This window comes from Giraffa tippelskirchi, chromosome 9 (genome assembly GCF_054371585.1).
Source record: "Giraffa tippelskirchi isolate mGirTip1 chromosome 9, T2T-mGirTip1v1.2.pri, whole genome shotgun sequence".
Taxonomy (NCBI): domain Eukaryota; kingdom Metazoa; phylum Chordata; class Mammalia; order Artiodactyla; family Giraffidae; genus Giraffa; species Giraffa tippelskirchi.
This window is the reverse complement of record NC_137283.1, coordinates 31,298,793-31,319,915: the sequence shown is the minus strand read 5'-3', so window position 1 is coordinate 31,319,915 and position 21,123 is coordinate 31,298,793. Positions and strand designations below refer to the sequence as shown.

The window sequence follows — 21,123 nt, the reverse complement described above, 5'->3', positions numbered from 1 at the left end:
AGAAGGAACGTGGCCTCTGGCAGAACTTCAGGAATAACGACAATGCGTCTTGACCCACTGAGCTGCAGCTTTTCAAGGATTTCCCCATAATAACAACTGGAAACTCCCACCACTGCTTTACACAGGGCAGATCACTGTTGGTTCGAGTAGGTAAAAGACATAAGTACTCGAGGGAACATTTGAGACTTAAAGGATGAGAAGGAGCCAATCATCAGGAAAGAAAAGGAAAACTAACAGAGGATACACATTCCAAGGCAAGTACAGAGCCACTGAAGAAGTAATAAGTTTAGTGCATTCTAGGAAAAAGATGGATGGCCAGTGTCATCACTGGAAAGCAAGCAAGGGGTCGAGGGCTCAGATGAGATCAGACGGAAAATCAAGACGTTAGCAATCATCGTGTTTCGCCACTACCTCTAATACAACTTTGGCTTTTCCTGCAAACAAATGCATTTTCAACATGGGAATCCTATTAATCACTCAATCTACTTCAAAAACTATCTTCCAAGAGAAGGAAAAGAAGGTATTGTTTTGATGGCAAAGTATGCCTGATTTTAAAATATATAAAAATTCCAGAAGTATAAAACATCATTTGCTTTAAAACAAGGTTTTCCATAAATTTCCTCTAACATTGGTTTGTGTATTTTTAAAAATAAGACGTACATATAAATACACAGTCTTACCTCTCATATTGAGAATAAGCCTTTAAAATAACCCTCTGCAAGAAAAGAGTTCCCAGCTCCTGTTACAGTCTTTACATCTAGTAGGCCCTCAGTTTCACTGGTTCCTTTAGCTATGACATGCAAGGACCACTGCTTCAACCAATTAGAGGAAAAGGAAAAAAAAAATTTGTTATATCTTGACATCCATCAACTGACACTTTCAAGGGCAAGAGAGCGGCAGCGCCCAAGGAGCTGTCCGAGGTGCTTAAGGTTAATGGCTGTATTTACATAGCCATCAATCCACTTTACAAAGAACTGCCCCAATAGAACTGTGCAGCTCCCACCAGGCAGCCCAACCACGTAGAGCAGACAACAGTCTCTAAACGAGGGGGGAAAGTGCCCAATAAATCTTAACAGCAGCATTTTGCTTTCATTAGATTATTTATCTCTTTATTTTCAGTTAACATGTCTTAAGCCTCTTATTGAACAAAACAGACTACATTTCCACCTCTGATTGAGTCACTTTCTAAAACATTCTGGCACTGAAAAGTAAAACAGTAACTGTACTCCCTGGATGGTGAGTACCTCCCACTTACAACTGTTTAAAATGTGAGTCTCTAAACAGATGTGGTTATTTCAATTTAAAGCTAAATTAATTAAAATGACATAAAATTTAAAATTCAGATTCTTGGTCACAATAGCTACATTTCAAGTGCTCAGTGGTCACTTACTGGCTACAAGAGCTGACAGCATGGATTTTAGAACACTCTTCCTCATCACAGAAAGTTCTATTGGAAATTAAAAGACTGTTCATCTAGAAAGTCCAAGGCCTGACTTCTGGAGTTTGTACGTCTTGACTCCAAGAGAACACAATAATGAATGGGGCGTTCTGCATCCCCACATTTTCCAGATGCATTCTTAAGCAACTTGATGATCTAAAACATATACTCCAATCCAGCAATTCCACTTCCACTGCAGAAAAACACGTACACATGGCTACAAAGAGATGTGTAATTATGAGAGGGCTTTCAACAGTAAGCACCGGGTCTCAGTGTCAGGTATGAATTTGCTCAACAATATTCTCATAATACTCACTGAAGTAGAAAAAAATGGGGAAAATATGAATGCCTGTCTGTACGAGAATGGCTAATTAAAATGCAGTAGATTCATAAGTGAACATTAATGGCAGTTAAATAAATGGACAAGTGGCTTCCCTGGTAGTCCAGTGATTAAGAATCTACCTTGCAATGCCAAGGAATGCCAAGTGGATCCCTGTTTCCAGAAGATCCCACATGCCATGGGACAGCTAAGCCCATGAGCCACAACTACTGATCCCCGAGAGCCTGTGCTCCACAACAAGAGAAGCCACTGCAATGAGAAGCCTGTGCACCGCAGCTCTCAAGCAGCTCTCTGCAGCTAGAGCACAGCAGTGAAGACCTAGAACAGCCAAAAATAAAATTGTAAGAAGCAAATTAATAAATGGACAAGCACTATGAATGTGTCAACACAGGTAGACCTGGTAGACAACAACAGTAAGTGAATAACACAAATTATTCTACGTTACTATTTAAGCAAAATAAAAAATAAAAAATCACACACATATTTTTTAAAACACAATGTAAGTAACATAAATACAGCAAATTACTATATTTTGATGATTCTGCATTTTAAACTTTAAATCAAATTAAATGCCAGATAGGCCTCCTACTTCCGTTGATCAGTGAGCATTGACAAATCAACTTAAAATGGTTACAGAGAGTCTTCTGAGAAGTGATCAGTACATTCTTTCTCTTCACATTTGGATAAAGCATACTAAATATTATAAATATGTGCAGAAAAATATAAGCCAAATTCTTTATAAAATTTGGGGAGTGAAGAATGGAAGTGGGTTAGAGAGATAATTAAACGTGATCTGTACCTTTCATCCAAATTGGGAAAGAAGTACATGAAGGCTGTATATTGTCACCCTGCTTATTTAACTTATATGCAGAGTACATCATACGAAATGCCAGGCTGGATAAAGCACAAGCTGGAATCAAGATTGCCAGGAGAAATATCAATAACCTCAGAAATGCAGATGACACCACCCTTACGGCAGAAAGCGAAGAAGAACTAAAGAGCCTCTTGATGAAAGTGAAAAGAAGAGAGTGAAAAAGCTGGCTCAACATTCAAAAAACTAAGATCATGGCATCTGGTCCCATCACTCCATGGCAAATAGACGGAGAAACAATGAAAACAGTGACAGACTTTATTTTCTTGGGCTTCAAAATCACTGCAGATGGTGACTGCAGCCATGAAACTGAAAGACGCTTGCTCCTTGGAAGAAATGCTATGACCAACCTAGACAGCATATTAAAAAGCAGAGACATTACTTTGCCAACAAAGGTTCGGCTAGTCAAAACTATGATTTTTCCAGTAGTCATGTATGGATATGAGAGCTGGACTATAAAGAAAGCTGAGCACCAAAGAATTGATGCTTCTGAACTGTGGTGTTGGAGAAGACTCTTGAGAGTCCCTTGGACTGCAAAGAGATCCAACCAATCCATCCTAAAGGAAATCAGACCTGAATATTCACTGGAAGGACTGATGCTAAAGCTGAAACTCCAATATTTTGGCCACCTGATGTGAAGAACTGACTCAATGGAAAAGACCCTGATGCTAGGAAAGATTGAAGGCAGGCAGAGAAGGGGACGACAGAAGATGAGATGGTTGTATGGCATTACCGACTCAATGGACATGAGTTTGAGCAAGCTCCAGGAGTTGGTGATAGACAGGGAAGCCTGGCGTGCTGCAGTCCATGCAGTCACAGTTGGACACGACTGAGCAACTGAACTGAACTGTACCTTTCATCTTATTCTAATTTTGCTTTTACTGTTTTAGAACTCGTGAGTTAACCAGCGGGACTCCCTCAAAGTCGCTGTGATCCTGTATTACAACTGATGTCACCCTTGTCCATGAGATTCAATGTTAGCAGTTGTAATAACACTGACCAGCCATTCTCAACCAGCAGAGAATACAGTCTACATGCACCAGGCTCTACAGTAAATCAAACGCCATGTTTCTTTTCTAAGTGGTTATTTGTTCTTTAAAAAATAATCGGGTAATTTTGTTGTTTGGATGCTTCTGCCATTAGTCTTCCATGTAAGCTATCTTTTGTCGTGCCCTCAGCTGCCTTTCAACTCGGAAGCCTCATCTTCTAACTGTCTGGAGTTGAGTGCTGGAGGGGACAAAGAGCACAGTGGCAGGCAGCCAGGGAGGAAAGCCATGGCATCTTGACAGTTGGGCAGAGATGACCAAAGTAAAAACCAGTCGAAGGGACAACAGTGACTGATGGGTCCCAAGAAAATGTTAGTACAAACCTAGTCACATGCAGTGTGCCACAGCCTCCAGGAACGTATCACCACAAACTAGCTATGCAATTAAAACACAGCTCTGGAGACAAAGGAGATCAAATGCCCTTGATCCAGCCCATCCTCTCTTCTTGGTGGTTGCCAGTTTCTCCCTTCCTGACAACAGCCACATGTTTCTGTAAGGTGAGCTATCTCTGAAAAAAACTCATAAAACCCCAATTAAAAAAAAAAAAAAAGACTGAAGATTTATTAAAAACAACCTCCTTCATTTGTCTTTTATTCAGAAGAGACTTCAGTTTGCAAACTTCACATTTTTTTTTTTAACAGTGCAAGACAAAATCAAATCCACCAAAAGCTTTTCACTTCAGCAAACACAGGAGATAATTTATTCCTCTAAGTGGTAGGAGAACACAAGAAGCCAGGCATCTGTGCAAAAACTTCCCATATCCCCTCAAGTCCCATAACTCCATCTACATCTCCATCTTCTGGTCCTGACTGAACCTTCAGTTATCCCCAGAATGGATGAAATCTTAAATCCACATCAGCTTTTAACATCTGCTGAGTCTTAATTATACAGAGACGAAATTCATGTATGTCACCTGCCAAAAGGATTACAATTTAAATCAGACTCAAAAGTATATGGACTTAGAAGCCACATTTTCCCTAGTCAATACAGATATCAGTCCAATGACAGAAAGAGGCAATGTGCATGTTACGTGCTCCACACAACAAAATTTCCTCAACATTCATTTAAATGATGGATTCTTGCGGGAGGGTGGTTTAGGGGTTTAGGATGGGGGTAAGCGTGCACCCATGGCTGATTCATGTCGTTGCATGGCAAAAACCACAATATGGTAAAGTAACTATCGTCCAATTCAAATAAATTAATTTTTTAAGAAAAGTTCTCAGCCACAGAAAATGCATCTTATGTTCTAAAGGAAACTTACGGACATAATCAACATTAGTTTCTCACCCATAACACCTATCTAACCAACATCCCATTTGTATTTTGGGCCCAGGAATTTAAATTCATCTCCAGAATCATTCTATTTAGACAAACATCAATGTATTACAAAACATAAAACCTACCACCTAATAACATAGTCCTTTTTCTAAAAATTTTCATGTTAAAAATTTTCAGTCAAAAGACAAGTAAAAAGAAGTGTTAAGTCAAGTATGATCTGAGGGGCTCTATGGGGACTTGTCAGAAGTGAACATTATCAGGCTCCAACCTAGACTCCCTAAACCAGCAGCCCTGGAGGTGAGGCCTGGAAATCTGTATTTTAACAAAGTCCTCCAGGTGATTCTTTGGCCACCTGATGTGAAGAGCTGACTCACTGGAAAAGATCCTGATGCTGGGAAAGATTGAGGGCGGGAGGAGAAGGGGACAACAGAGGATGAGATGGTTGGATGGCATCACCGACTCAATGGACATGAGTTTGGGTAAACTCCGGGAGTTGGTGATGGATAGGGAGGCCTGGCGTGCTGTGGTTCATGGGGTCACAAAGAGTTGGACACGACTGAGCAACTGAACTGAACTGAACCAGGTGATTCTTATGTACTCATCTAAGTGATAATATTAAGAACTGCAATAATACCAGAATGGGAGGTATCATCACGCAAGAGAGATACATGAAATAGACTTTTTAAAAATTCAACATTTGCAGAGGACAAAAAATTTAAAAACTATAATCAGCATGAACCCAATATTCATCTTCCCTTGTCACTTACTTCTCAGTAAATGAAGGCAGTACAACTCATATATGGATATAGTCAACCGCTTGTAAGTTCATGTCTATTTATGCTATGGTTCAGAAATATCTGAACTACACACATCTGATTTAGGATTCCAGAAGGATCCACCCCCCACCCCCATCCCCAGATGGAGGCTTATTTCTAGGCCTTTAGAATCGAATTAGAATATCCCTTCAGATACCTATTTGTGCAGACTTTAATTTCAAGTATATTTAAATGTCTTTGCATCTTGCTTTGGCTCATCACATCAAGCCAGGCCGCTTACGCTGTGTGATCACAATAATGAATAAACATGGGGTGCTTATAAAGGATGCGGGCACCACAAAACTGATCAATTGTTAATTCTCTAAAGTGACTATACGTGCTTTCTTTTGCAGTCACTTCATTAAGCTGTGTTTTTGGTGGGGGAAAAAATGCTGAAATCCTCTGCCCACTGTCTCTGTAAAGTGAAAACATGGTAATCACTCAGAGCCAGCTTAAGGCTTACCTTGGTCTTGATCATTTCCTTGTACTGTCTCAACCCACTACCACCACCCACCTCTAGCAAGGAACGAAATTGGCATGGCACTTTTAAAAACATGGGCTGCATGGTTACTAACTGCCAGAGGACTGGAGGCAGCACCACTGTTCACAGCCAAAATAACCACAGTGTGTATCTACCGCCTTCTGGTTATTCTGATCATAGATCAACTTCTCAATGAGCATCTGGCCCACATCTCAATCAAACTCCTCCAAGTGGGAGGGTGAAGACTTTCACAGCTTCTCTCTGGAATCAGCGTGTTTGTTACTCAGTTCTTAGCCATCCCCATCCCTCCAATCCCTGGGCCCTATGCAGGAGTAGCCCACTCAATCTTTCCTCAGTTGGAAGAATGGATACTCTAGTGGGAGCATTGGCTCTACTGTCCTGCCTGGGTTCAAATCATGGCTCTTTCACAAGCTACCTGTGTGCCTTCCTGCCAACATGCCTTTCTTTTCTCAGGCACAGGATGGGGATGATGACTATGGCTACCTTGGAGGGCTTGGTGTGTGTGTAGCGGGGAGCAGGGTGGGGACGGGGGGAGGAGGGGTGTACAGGAATTAAGTGAGAAAGTGCGTCGAAATTCTCAGTGCAGTAAAAGGATACATTCTCTACGGAAAACAGGATGGCAGGTCTTCAAAAAATTTTACATAGAATTACTATATGACCTAGGCCTTCCACTTCTGAGTATTTACCCGAAAGAAATGAAAGCAAAGATTCCAACAGATATGTGTACACCCAGGTGCATAACACCTTGATTCACAATAACCAAAAGGTGGACACTACCTAAGCGTCCATGGATGGATGAATGGGTAAACAAAATGTGGTGCATACACACAGGAGAATAGTATCCCAACTTAAACAGCCAGGAAATTCTGATATACACTACAACACGATGAACCTTGAAGACATCATGCTAAAGTGAACTGAGGCAGTCACAAAAGGATAAATATTGTAGGATTCTAGAGCAGCTCTATTTGTAAAGATACAAAACAGAATGGTAACTGCCAGGGGCTGGAGGGAGGGGAAATGCAGAGGTGTTGTTTACTGAGTACAGAGTTTCGGTTTTCCAAGATGAACAGAGTTCTGAGGATGGATGGTGGTGACGGCTGCTCAACAATGTGAATGGACTTACACATTTTAAAGCATACAGTTCAATGGTATTAAATAGGTAAGCTTCTATTATTTGTATTTTAACACAATTTTTTATAAATGTTTGGTGCAGTAGCCAGCAATATCCTTATTCAACAAATGATAGTCATTGTTGCTACTATCATTTTTTAAAAGGTCAACAAAGAAAATATTTCAAACATCCCTTAATGTAAATGTGGCAAATACCAGCAGAAACTAGTGAAAGAGGCATTTACTATCAAATGTTCAACTCCGCGTAAATGTCTCCTTGTGCACCACTTGCACATCACTCTTATCCCTATGTACTCTTACCGGGGATGTTTAAATATTAACCTGTTAGTTTCCCAAACTTCCTTAGCTGAGCATCAGCCCCTAGGCTTTGAGGTGATGGGAATTCAGCACACAAGGAGAATGAGACTGGTACCAGGGGACAGACTCACAGCCATCCTTCAGCTTGGTTAATGGAGCTCTCTGCTCCTGAGCTGATTCAACAGAACACAAAGGAGATAGGAGTTTTATCCTGGGAGGACTGAGCTCATGGTAACCAATTTTATGGCTCTTTTGATTTGGGTCTGTGGATGTGTCCGTGTGAGACAGAGAGAGAAGGAATTAATCCAGGAATACAGATGAAGAAAGCTGTGGGTCTCTGATGTGAAGCCCGGTTGCATAATCAGTTCTGAAAGCAGAGAAAAGGTAACAGATGTTTACATTACAATCTGGCTGCTTCTGGAAGAGCTGCCAAATGATTTAAATAGTAACAAAGACGGCAAGATCACCGGGCCCCAGTGACTTGTTGCCCCCACTGATACATTCAGAGAATTCACCCCAATAATATTTTCTTCGGATGGCCTCAATTAAACACCTCTTTGGATAATTTTTTTTTCCTTTGGCTTTCACGATACTTTAAATCTCAAACTAGACATCAGAGGGAAAAAAAAAGGTAGAACTCAAGGACTTATTATAACATTAATATCATGAAACTTGCTGCCTTTGGCAAAGAGGAATGCATTTTAAAACGAATTTTTACATAGAATAAGATACAGCCATGAAAAAGAATGGCATACATACAGAATCAGGTCTTTTCACTGATTCATCATCCTTCCGAGAATGGCTGTGAAGCACATACGGGTCCCATACGATTGTGTGTAAAATGGTCACAGTGCACAGGAGGTCTCCACTGTTGGGGGATTTTCGCCTGACCACCTGGCAGTGGATTCACCCAGGGCCCTCCAGGAGCCAGCAGTGGATTCACCAAGGGCCCTCCAGGAGCCCTTTGCCAAGTAAACAAACCAGGACACAGTTTATATGAGGGATGACCCCATTTATCTAAAGTGATTTGGTCTAAATATCTGTATGTGGAGACAAGCAGAAGGAGGGAATTGGAAATACATTTATGCAATATGAAAAGGAACTATTTCAATGGAAGAATTGGGTTCCTTTTTCTTTCCATTTTATACCCTTCTATAGTATGGAAATTTTCTACCCCAAACATGTATTATCTTTATAAATATATTAAAGAAAAACAGACAGAGAACTGTACAAAACAGAAGCCTAGAGTGATTAAAAGAATCCTGGGTTTGCATTTAGAGATCTAGGTTCCCTGCCAGAAACAGGGAGCTGGGGACACTGGATAAGCCATTTTAAGACTCTGGGCCCAGAAAATCGCACTTTAGCCGAGTTTCTCAACCTCAGCACTCTTGACATTTCGGGCTAGAGTGTTCTCTGCTATAGAGGCCATGTTGTGCATTATAGGATGTTGAGCAGTATCCGTGGCCTCTACTTACTAGAGACCCACATAACCCCACCCCAATGTGGAACCCCAAAGATGGCTCCAGACATAGCCAAATGTCCCTGAGGGGGCAAAACTGCCCCCCAGTTGAGAACCACTGCCCGAGATGATTTCAGTTTCTTCCTTGCTGGAAACCTTCCTTGATTATCTCAGAAGCTGTGTCTACAGTCTGAGGTTTTAGGTGATGGACAAGGAAGTACCTTTGTTATAACAAGGACATGCCAATATTTTAATGATTCATTAAAACACAGGATAATATGAAATTGAATGAAGGAATAAAACCATAAATTTTCAGAGAAAACTTTAGGATACACAACATAGATGTAAAACTAAGAGAATTCAAGCAGATATAATTAATGGTCATCAAAAAACTAATAATAAAAGCAACGTTTAGTTTTTGACAGTTCCAATTTTAGTTAAGACAACTGAAATGCCGCAGAAATGTTTGACCTGTATCTAGTTTGGAATAAACTTACAGTACTAACAAAGTGAACATAGACTATTTTTTCTGCAATGCGTATTTTTATTTTAAAAGAATCCCACTGTTCTCTCTTTATAAGAAATATAAACATATCTTCCTATCTTTCTAAAAGGGATTATGCTACTCTTCTGCATTAACAATACTATGAACAATCTCTTAAAATGAAACAAATTATCCTCATATTTACTATCTTTCTAAATACACCATATTCCTTTTATTTGGCATTGTATTAACAAGAATTCCCTAACATATGACACTACTGTATTTCTGAATGAAAATTATTTATGTTCATGCTAATAACTTGCTACTGTACGATCCTGACATCTTTTGAATTAAAAAGAATGCCAAAGAAAGAGTCAATGTGGTTTTACATGAATGACTTTTTGAAAATCAGTAGTTCACCCATACAGAGAAAGGCATTTATTAACCCTATACCTGGTACACACTAAGTGTTCAACAAAGGTAAGATGCCATTATCAATATTCACAGTCATACTTAAAAAAGAGTATTTTTCCAAATTATTGGTTTGGCTGCACAGCAACTAGAAAGCACAAAGTATGAAGGAAGAGATTATCACACAATAAATAAATGTTCTGAGTTCTTAGACCTGAAGTGATGCCTCAGCATTGTTTTATCATCCTTGTCTTTCCCTTTGCTCAGATAGGCCCAAATTGAGTCACCCTACCCACTCCTCCTCCACCATCCCTCTCAGTTAAATGTCTCTTTTATAATTGCAGATACTAATTTACCAGGAAGTGACCCAAGCTAACTGCTGCATACAGTTACCAAATCTCTGAGTCGGGTTCAATGAACATAATGTTCTAACTAAGACTCAGTAATGGAAGAAGTGGATGTGGTCCTCCCTCCACAGAGACAGCTAAAATGTGGGTCCTAGCACATTACCAAAGCCATTCCCTGCAGGTTTTCACCAGAAAGCACAGTGGGCTAGGAGTAAGGATTCGGCGGTTCTAAGCCCTCAATGGATCCAAGTCACAACATCTCCTACTTTTGATCTTCTGGAAAACGGAACTCTGAGATACTTTCCAGATTCAAAATTCTGCAAGCCTTTGAATCGCCCCTTAAACCACACTGCACAGTTAAATTTATGTTAAAAACAAAACCCAAGAACCCTCTTAGCTGACTTTATGGAGGAAAGTAGATTTAACTCGAATGGCTACTGCAAAACAGAAAGTGTTACTTTTATTTTTTTCAATAGATATTAAAAACATGGGAAGCCAAAGTTAATTTTACGCTGTGAGCAACGTGTTGCCAGAGTTCACAAAGTGAGTTGGCTATTATTGTAAAACCAAACTCCACACACCCATTCAAGCCTATAAGTAAGGGCTGCCTAGGAAGGATCTGAGTTTTTTCTAATAGTGTTTTCAAAACAAATAATTATGGTCATTAAGGTAGCCAAAATTGTTTTAACCAACCCCTTCGTAGATATCTTTTTCTACTGCCTGTCCCCCTACCCTCAATCCTGAATCTTTTTGACAAATTAGAATGAAGAATGCTATTTGACCTCCCAGTCATTTATGATTTACTTCAAGATTTGTAGGTACACTGGTAATCCTAGCAGATCATACCCAACACTTGATGAAAAGTACACCTGTAGGCAAACAAGTGAGTCCATCACCTAGATGTTCCACATATTTCAAAGAAAAAAAAAAATCAAAAGGTTAGTCCATTTACTATGATGTCGCTCCATCAGTAAAGAAACAGCCAAAATGCAGGGTGAAAAATTTCCAAAGAAGAAAGCAAAAGGGGGAAAATGTACTCATGCAAATTCTAAAGAGATCTATAAAACTGCAATCTGAGAATTTTATTATTAAGCTAAGCTTCTTAGTATAGAAATCCCCAAAACTCTCCAACTGGGCAGCTAATTGAGAGCTAGGAAGAACCAAAGGACTTCCCTCTTTTTCTGATTCATCACAGGCAATATAGAAACCCTTGCTGAATATGATAACATGACTTTTGTCAATGCGCGTTCAAATCAGATAGAGGATTGGCTGGTAATGATGTCATAGCCAAGGGTTAATCTCCATTGAATGCAGTTTTAATACCATATACACCAACACATCATTTACATAACAAAGTATTACAATAAGCGTACCAACAAATGAACTGTGCAGATAATAAAAGCAGCTACTAGAGAAAGGCTATGTGCCACTGAAAAGTAGGTAAGGGGACAAAGAATCTCTGTGTCTGTGTGTGACTAAATGGAACTAGGTCATCAAACAAAACACATCTCTAAAAGGAGTCAAAAAATGAATATTGAAATTTAAGTGACTCAGAAAATTCTAGTACCAGATATATGGAAAAGTTGCCTCAAATGAAAAAATATTCAGTAATCAAGATGAGATATTTGTAGGGTTTTTGTGTGCATGTTTGTGGGAGAAGAAAAAAAAATTAGCCATTCAAAAATAAGTGACCTGGCAGCCACTGCTTATCTGGTAACAGCAATTTTCTTATCTTTTAACAGGGAAAACTGGCCACATCAAATCATGACTTACAACCTTATAATACATTTCAAAGTGTCAAAGGGGAGTTAAGATGGTACAGAGCGAAGAGAACAAAGTCATCTAAAGCTGAAAAATGAGACAGAAGAACTGAGGAAGAAAATCTTGAAATCCATTTTTCAGACATGAAAATATTGATCAAGAAATGCCTACACAGACAAAGAAAGCTTTTTGCACAAATGAGCAATGTCCACTCACACAGTCAGTTTGGGAGGACATAAGTCATCATTAGTCGTAATGATTCTGAAAACTGCTCTCACACCGCTTTATTAAGATCTGTGTTTCCAATCCAAAGGCAGTGCTGGGCTTACACACTGATTCACAACCACAAACAGCAGAAATGCTCCTCATTGTAAAACCCACAGTGAGCTGTTGAAGAATTCTGCAAGTCACACATCTGTCCTCAAATGACTGAGTGCAAAACACAGATTATATCAGGAAATGGATGTTCTTAAATTATTTTAGCCTTTTTCTGTTTGCTTTGAAACCCAGGTCCTGCCTGAACAGGACACACAAACTCACTGTCCCTCAGCAAGTGCCCTAGAAGGAGGGCAATTCTGACCAGGAAACTGAACCATCATCATAGACCAATTTGGGCATCTGGGTCTGCAGGCATGGGCTTCAGGTTAGTGAATCCCCGGACCACGGATATTACAGAAAGAATCAGACCACGTCTTTGAACGTCTCCGTTCTCACGCTCCAGGGTCACTTGTCACATCACATCAACCTTGCCCGTCTCGGAGGGACGGCGGTTGAAAAGTTAAAGAGGAACCGAGCACACGGATACAGACGCTTCCTCCAGGGGGTCCTAAAATTCTGTGTGGGGGATGGGCACAGGGGTAGGTTTCAGCGAGAATACACATCTGGCTGAGGGGTTGCTTCACAGCTTAGCTAAGGTTCTCACGGGGATCCGTGGAGCTCCCAAACGTTTAGTGATGCTGACTCAGGAGGAAAACGCACCAGTAGCGCCGTGTCTGGCCTGGGTTGTCCCCTAGGTGCGGGTTATCAAGCTTTCCACTTCATCGTCCCCGAGGAAGAGAACATGGCTTAAGGTTACAGATGCCCTCCCTTCCAGGGGCCGACTGACAGAGCAAAGGAAGCAACAGCGGACGAAACTGAAAAAGACGCGAAGAAATCTAAGCACGCCGGCCTGGTGGACAAATGCTAGATACCTAACGTGGGAAGGGACGGAACTTCTAGACCCGCTCCACTTCTCCCCTTGCGCGGGAAGCTTCGCGCTCGCAGCTGCAAGTTGCCCCCCGGATCACGCAGCGTCCTCCCAGCAAGAGCCGGGCAAGCAGGAGATCAGCTGTAGGCTAACCCGCTCTCTCCTTCAGGCTCCTATAAAGATACCGGCTCAGACTAGGGACTTCTTCAAAACAAGGACTCGCGGCCAGTTCGCGAGTGATACCAATCCATCAAGTGATCTCTCAGCCATTCACGGAGCACCCCCGGGATCTCTGAGTGACAGACACAAACCCTGAAGTTGGAGGCGTGCCACACACACCCCGATTCTTAGCGCCGCTTCCAACTTCGGGGTGCACGGCAGCCTCCGCACAGGAGGTCACTCCCGCAGTCCAGAGCGCCAGGATGAGCGGGAGGAGGCAAGTCGGTATCAGCCCGAGAGGCAGCTGCTGCCCAGGAGACAGACCGTGAGCCAAGGGTCCCAAGTCACCCCAACCCCATCTTCCCGCCTCCTCCTTGCCCTTTCAATCTTCCTCACTCAGCTAAAGCTGGCAGCCAAGTCTGAAACTGCGCATGCAGGGCGACACACCGATTTCCCTCCGCACCCGAGCCAGAGGACGCTCACCGTGCCGCCTCCCCGCAGACATCCCCACAGAGGCCCATCACCTCCGCAGGCTCGCTCTGAAAGGAAACTCCCAAGTCTCTCCGCAGACAAGTCCAAAACTGCATCTGGAGAACCAATGTCTGCGGAAGCAGCAGCTGCGACTCCACTCCTGGGGTCTGGCAACAGCCTCGGGTGCGCCCCGTCCAGGGCGGCGCGCAACCAGCAGTGCAGCAGAGCCAGGCTAGCAAGCCCGCGGGGAGGGGCAGGGCCGCCGCGGGTCACGGTGATTGGCCAGGCTGGTTGGCTGCCCCCGCCCCCGCCCCGCCTGGTGGTCCACGTGGGTCGGCCCTCTACCCGGCCTGCACTCCCGCTCCGTCAGGGTGCTCCCAGCATCGGACTCCGCGCGCCTCTCCCTAGCGCCTCGCTGTGGCCATCACTCAGCAGGTGCTAGGGAAAGCTCTTCCTTCTGAAGAGCTGTGCGCCTCGTGGAGCCCTGCATCAGAGAGGAATTTAGGGCTCAACTCTCAGTTGTAACAATCCCCTCACAGGGCTTCTCCATCGGAGGACCCAAGGCAGCTTGCGAACAGTTTTCCTTAACCGCTCTGAGCATAGCACATGCATAATTAATCCATCTTCTTTTGTAACTTGCTTGCAAGGAAAAGGAGGGAAATCTGCACAGTGATCACCTGAACACTTTATTTTAAAAAATCATGAAAGTACCGCTAAGGCTTCTTTGCCTAGAATCCCACACCAAATCCTCTTCCTTCTCCCATCCCCAAGTAACAGTCACAATCCGTGACTTAATACTTACATAGTATTCATTTTACAGAGAATAGCTCATCTGATCATTTTATACACCAGAAATCAGAGACATTACATAATTTACTCAAGATCACACAGTTAATCAGTGGTCACTGTGTAATTTGAACCTTGGAAATCTGGTGGCAGAATCCACGTTCTTTGATATTCAAAGTGCAATCTGGGAGACGCATCCCCTGAGAACTTGTTAAGAACGAAGACTTTCAGACCTCACCCCAAAACAGCATCTTCATTTTAATAAGATCCCCAGGTGACTGGTATCTGCATAAAGTTTGAGAAGCATTGTTGTATATCACTGTGCTGTTCATTGTCACTGGTTTGCCTTATCATCTTCTGGTCCTTTCACCCTGCAGTGATCATTATGCATCATTTTGCCCCAGATGTATACTAGATTATATTTGCCCTTCTCTCAGCCTACTGCTTGTGCCACTACAAGCCTCCTGCCTCTGCTCCCCATGCCTTTGTTCTACGAGACACCCATCATGCCATATTATTTTACGTATCATTTAACCTTTTCAATCCTCTATTCTTTTAGTCTTGGAGTTGGGGCTCTGAAAGCCAAGATTATTACCAAGTTGTCACCAGTCTAAGAGGGAATTCAAGTATCAGAGACAGAAACTTGATCTCTGAGGAGTCCCTCAGCGCTGAGATTCTATGAAGGTCAAGGGCAGATCCAAGGACCACCTGCAACTACATGCCAGGAGATGCCAGAGTTCTCCTGAAGGCATTCATTCATTCAGTCAGTGAAACAGATGGCATACTCTGGGTCTGGTGCTGGTTTACACAGACATAACAGAAGTAAATGAAACAGTAAAAATTCCTGCTCTTATAGAGCTTACCTTCTAGTGAGGGGAGACAGCAATAAACACCAAACATAAGTGAAGTACAGAGTATGGTAGAAGGTGTGCAACAGAGAGAAATAAAGTGCAGAAAGGGAAATGAGCTCCAAGAGGTCATGATTTAAAATACAGGAGTCAGGCTAGTTTTCACTAACAAGGTAATATAGAGACAAAGACTTAGAAGAGCTGAGGGTGAAAGTCATTTTGAAGAACTCTACAGCCATTCAATCATCAAATACTGATCAACTGAGCACTAACCTAACCATGTGTGCTATGCATGGTTCTGGTATGGGTCTGTGTGTCTACTTAAGCCCTCCTGTATTTCATATGTCCAAGTTGCCCTGAACTGAAATTTTCTCGTTCTGGTAGAGAAAAACATGTAAGCAATTTTATATGGCTCAACTCAACTATCATATTTTTCCATCCTGGATGCTCAGGGTTGTTAGGGGTTTCATACATTAATGTCCTAACCCCTAGTACCTTGGAATGCGCCCTTACTTGGAAAAAGTTCTTTACAGAAGTAATCAAGTTAAAATGAGGTGATTAGGCAATACAGTGTGACTAGTGTCCTTATAAAAGGGGGAAATTTGGAGACAGATACAAAGAGAAAGCATCAGGTGAAGGTGAATACAGAGATGGGATGATGGTTTTACAAGGCAAGCAATGCCAAAGACTGCAGACAAACCTCCAGCAGAAGAGAGAAGCGTGGAACAGGTTATTTTGCTTTGAGCCCTCAGAGGGAACCAACTTGACCAACTTCTTGATCTCAAACGACTACCTTCACAACTGTGAGATAATAAATTTGTGTTGTTTAGGCTACCCAATGTAGCACTTTGTTACAGCAGGACTAACAAACTAACAGAAGTATGTTTCTAAGGTAGGGTGCCACAGTTTAAGTGACTCGTTATAAATTTCCAATGACCGATGATGCCTTTTGTGTAATACAGCAAGAAGCCAAAATGATCTGAGGTGAGATTTAACAACCAAATCACCACAAGAAAAGACAAATTATGTTTAAAAAAAAAAGCCAAAGGTGTCCCAATTATTCAATCATTTCTCATCTATTTATCAAATGCCTGGTATATGTCAGGCTGTGAGGTACAGTAACAAATCAGATGGATGTTGTAAATGACTTATCATTATGGAAAGAGTCAGAGAGTAAACAAATCAACAAACATACAAACAAGCTAATTTCAGAGCAGAATAAATGCTTAAAAGAAAAGACAGTAAGGCTAGAGGAATAAAGGGATGGAGGGATAGGTTTAATTTCCAATGGCTGCCCAGGGAAGGGTCCTATGAGGGGGTGACACTTGAGACAAAGACTTCCATAACAGAAGACCATCCAAGCAAAGATCTGGCAAAACCAGTTCCAGGAGGAGATAACGATTGCTCATTTCTTTTTGAATTTTATTTATCTTTATTTTTGGCTGCATTGGATCTTCATTACTGGGCGTGGGCTTTCTCTAGTTGCAGCAAGCACGAGCTTCTCATTGCAGTCATTTCTCTTGTTGCGGAGCACCTACTCAGTAGTTGTGATATGGGCTTAGTTGCTCTGGGGCACATGGGATCTTTCTGGAAAAGAATCAAACCCATGTCCCCTGCATTGGCAGGCAGACTCTTAGCGTGTGACCACCAGGGAAGTCCACAACTCCTCTTGTAAGGAAATGTCCTTGCCATCCATTTCTTAACACCCTTCCTTTCTCTCTTTGCTACCCATACTGCATCCTCTCAGGGTGCACAACATAAATGTCTTTCTCATAAAAATGGGGCCAAGGTGTTTATTTTCTTCTCTAAGAACCTGGGGAGGTCATGCCAACAGGGTTTTAGATGCTCACACACTCTCACAAAACATCCCAGGATGTGCCTCTGTGTTTGCGGGTAGTGACATCACATGACTAGGACGCTGTGTTTATTTTCCTCATTTGTATAACATCCAGAATACAACTGGGGAATGTCCTAGTGCTTAATCAATGCGCTGATGAGTGACTGTGCCTTCAAAATAACATTCCAACTCTCCAAGGCCTATTTATAAAATCCTCTGACTATCAAGGGAAGCTTCAGTTTTCAGCTTTTGTAATGCTCATGTACTTTGAAGGCAATTTTTACTTAGGAGACTAATAAGAGTAACAGCTAATATTAATCAGAGGCTTGTGTGTGGCTCACTCTGCTAAGCGCATCTCATGGATTATTATCCCCACCACCTTACAAGGGAAATTCTATGACATCCTCTTCACAAATGAGAAAACTGGGGCTCAAAAAAATGAAGTAATAGGCCCAGGGCTGAAACCACTATTAAACGGCAGACTTAGGGCTCAAGCTAGTCTCTTTTCCTGGAAGGCTTGCACTAGGGTGGGTGAGCAGAAAGCAAAAAGCATTTGTCTATTCTTTTGCTTTTGTCTTTGAGATTTTCATAGCACTGTTTTCTAACTTTTTTTTTTTTTTTTTTACACACCAGCCCTCGAGCTTTCAAGTTCACTTTTCTAACCAGATATTTGCTTTGCTTTCCCTTGCTTCAAACTGGGAACTGCAAGAACTTTGATAAATGAAACGACAGATACACTTTTTGTTTTCAGCCTGTCTGTTTTTCAGCATCCTCGGAGGAAATGGGAGTCAAGCTTCTTAGACATCAGTCTACTTTGACAGGCATCCGTATCACACATGCTGACAGCTCCCGAGCACAAAGGGAGTCCCTCCCCTCACTCAACTCATAGGGAACATCGTGTCCCCTGCCAGACCCAATCCTGTGTACAGTGTGTGATGCTAGCTCTGAGCCTCTTTGCACAGATACTAACAGATCTTCTTGCCTGAGAGTGAAGACCTAAAAATGGCTTCAGCTGGTCTTTGTGAATCGCCTTCCGTTCCCAGTCCTGGTCAGTGAGAAAGCCTGGGGAACTTGCAGAGGTGAAGAGATGAGAGGTACGCCTCCTTGGATCCTCGATTCCCCTGCCACACTAAGGAAGCAGGCGGCCCTTCTGGCAGTTGCATGACTTCCTGCCTGGGACAGCATGGTCAGGCTTGCTCTGAACTGCTGGAACTCAGACAAGGTGTCTGGTCGTTCACGTTGGAAGGCTCAGGTAGGTCTCTCTATCTTTCCCTTCGCTGACCACAACTGCTTCAATAATTTATGCCCTGGAAAAGCACAGCACTTTGGAGCAAATCAGAATAAGAAGGATTTATGAAACCACAGTGGGAAGGCATTTTGAGAGATCGCACAAGAGCTGGTGCATGGAGCACTATGAGCTCATTCCAAGTAGGACCAGCCTCAGGGAGAATCACCAGAGAAATAAGGCTCCTTCTGGGACCCTTTCTTCTTCTCATCCATTCCATCCAGCATCTCCCAGTAGGGTCACACTCCTCCTTAATCACGCAGAAGACTGCTGCTGTCATTCCTTAATTCATTCTTTCATTGATTCTTTTATGAATTCATATAAAGCTTTGTCAAAGATGTATTTGTAGCTCTGTGTTCACATCAGCATTATACACAACAGGGAGAAGCAACCCAAGTAAGTGTCCCATGAACAGATAAACAAAATGTAGCACAGATATACCATGTAGTGCCACCCAACCTTTAAAGGGAAGGAAATTGCTACACATGCTTCAGGGATGAACCTTGAGGACAATGACCACTAACAAAATAACATAAACCACTAAAAAAAAGACAAGAGCTGTATAATGTCTTATATGTGAGGTACCTAGAGCAGCCAAATTTATAGAAACAGGAAGTAGGATGGGGTGGTGAGGTGGTGGGGAGAACAGAGAGTTAGTGTTTAATGGGTACAGAGTTTCAGCTCTGCAAGAAGAGAAGGGTGTGGGGACGGACGGCGGTGATGGCTGCGCACCAGTGCGAAGGGAGTTAATGTCACCCAACTATGCCCTTAAAAATGGTGGTTAGTAAATTTCACTTTATGTGTACTTAACCACAATTAAAAACATTTTTCAAATCTAATTTGAAAATTTTCCTAAATCCACCAAAAATAGAAAAAATGAAAAGCTTAAAATCTGATATGTGATTCTATGTGTATCACAACTTAACAGACTTAGACTAAACACACTTTCACACAACAACAAAAAATTGTTTTCATCCTTGCATGTGTCCTAGGCATTGTACCAGGCACTCAACATGCTGCTTAAAAGACACCCATGGGACTCATCTGCTGGTCCAGCTGTGAAGACTCCATGCTCCCAATGCAAGGGGCCCAGGACAGATCCCTGGTTGGGGAACTCAATCCCACATGCTGCCAGCTAAGAGTTGCCATGTCACAACTAGAGATCCCGCGTGCCACAACTAAATAAATCCCATGCACCCAAATGAATATTAAAAAAAAAAAAGGACATTCATAATCCCTGACCTCAAAAACCTTAACAAAAGAATACCACGATGACCTGATGGAGTCTGTTATTTGGTTTACATTTTCTTTCCCCAACAAATACTTACTGAGTTTCTACTATGTGATAAGTTCTCTGCTACCTGCTCAGATACATCAGTGAACAAAATAGACACAGACTCAGTCCTCAGAGGGCTGCCAGTCTAGCAGGAAAGAAAGATAACAAACAAGAAATTATTGTTTCTCTAACTTCCCTGCTCCATCAGAATTTACTGATTCTCAACTAGACTCTCTAACAAGTGTCTTTATGAAGTCTACTAATGATATCGAGGTATAAAACTTCTGTCATCCCTTCCATATTTGTAACATATACAGGCAATAACATTAGAAACAATATAGTAATCCAGTTTTCTTCTAAAATGTGGCTTCCATTCCAAAGATGGTGTACACAATAATTTTAGCTAAAATATGGAAGGTTTCTTTTAGTATCTGTAACTTATTTTAACGTATATTATGAAAATAGATAAATGATAGTATCGAATCCATGATTTTCATGAAAATTGTTATTTATAATGAGGTTAAATTAAAAGGTGATTCCAGTTGAAGAAAAGATTATGATAACAGTAATTTAGGCATTTGGTAAAAATCAAGAAGGTGAGACCCAACAAAACCAGTAAGAGAGCTGACGTTTGTAAAAATAGGAGTGATTCTCTTGGCAGAAATGCTTGATCAATGATAGGCTGATGAGAATGATATTATCAGGAAATACAGGTTTTACAGTCATTGGAAAAGACCCTGACACTGGGGAAGATTGACGGCAGGAGAAGGGGTCAACAGAGGACAAGATGGTTGGATGACATCATCGACTCAATGGACATGAGTTTGACCAAGCTCCAGGAGATGGTGGAGGGCAGGGAAGCCTGGCGTGCTGCAGTCCATAGGTTTGCAAAGGGCTGGACACAACTGAGAGACAGAGCAACAATAAAGTCACCTTTATGTTCCACCACGAGTTCATGTTCTCCCTTTCTAACTCTAATTCTTAGAGGCAGCCATCCCACAATACACTGAGCAATGACATGTTCTAAGAATCTCTTCCTTTCCCATTTACCAACTCAGCTTCTTCTGAAAAGACTAAATCTAGAGGAGGATG

The 21,123-nt window shown here is 41.9% G+C and overlaps 1 protein-coding gene and 1 long non-coding RNA gene across 7 annotated transcripts in view; one reads left to right on the top strand and one right to left on the bottom strand.

Annotated features, from left to right (window-relative positions):
- Positions 1-21,123, bottom strand: part of TAFA4 (TAFA chemokine like family member 4) — a 209,737-nt gene that overhangs the window by 160,433 nt on the left and 28,181 nt on the right. Inside the window, exon 1 of one of the 6 annotated variants that reach the window (XM_081528457.1) lies at positions 14,012-14,242. The exons of the other annotated variants lie outside the window; for them this stretch is intronic. The gene's annotated coding sequence lies outside the window, so the exon portion shown is untranslated. Of the gene's footprint in view, positions 1-14,011; positions 14,243-21,123 lie in introns of those variants that run through there. 6 annotated transcript variants of the gene reach the window in all.
- On the top strand, positions 18,356-20,976 carry LOC145520945 (uncharacterized). Its single transcript, XR_014064940.1, has 2 exons — positions 18,356-18,722; positions 19,748-20,976. It is a non-coding gene; the product is annotated as an uncharacterized LOC145520945 (long non-coding RNA).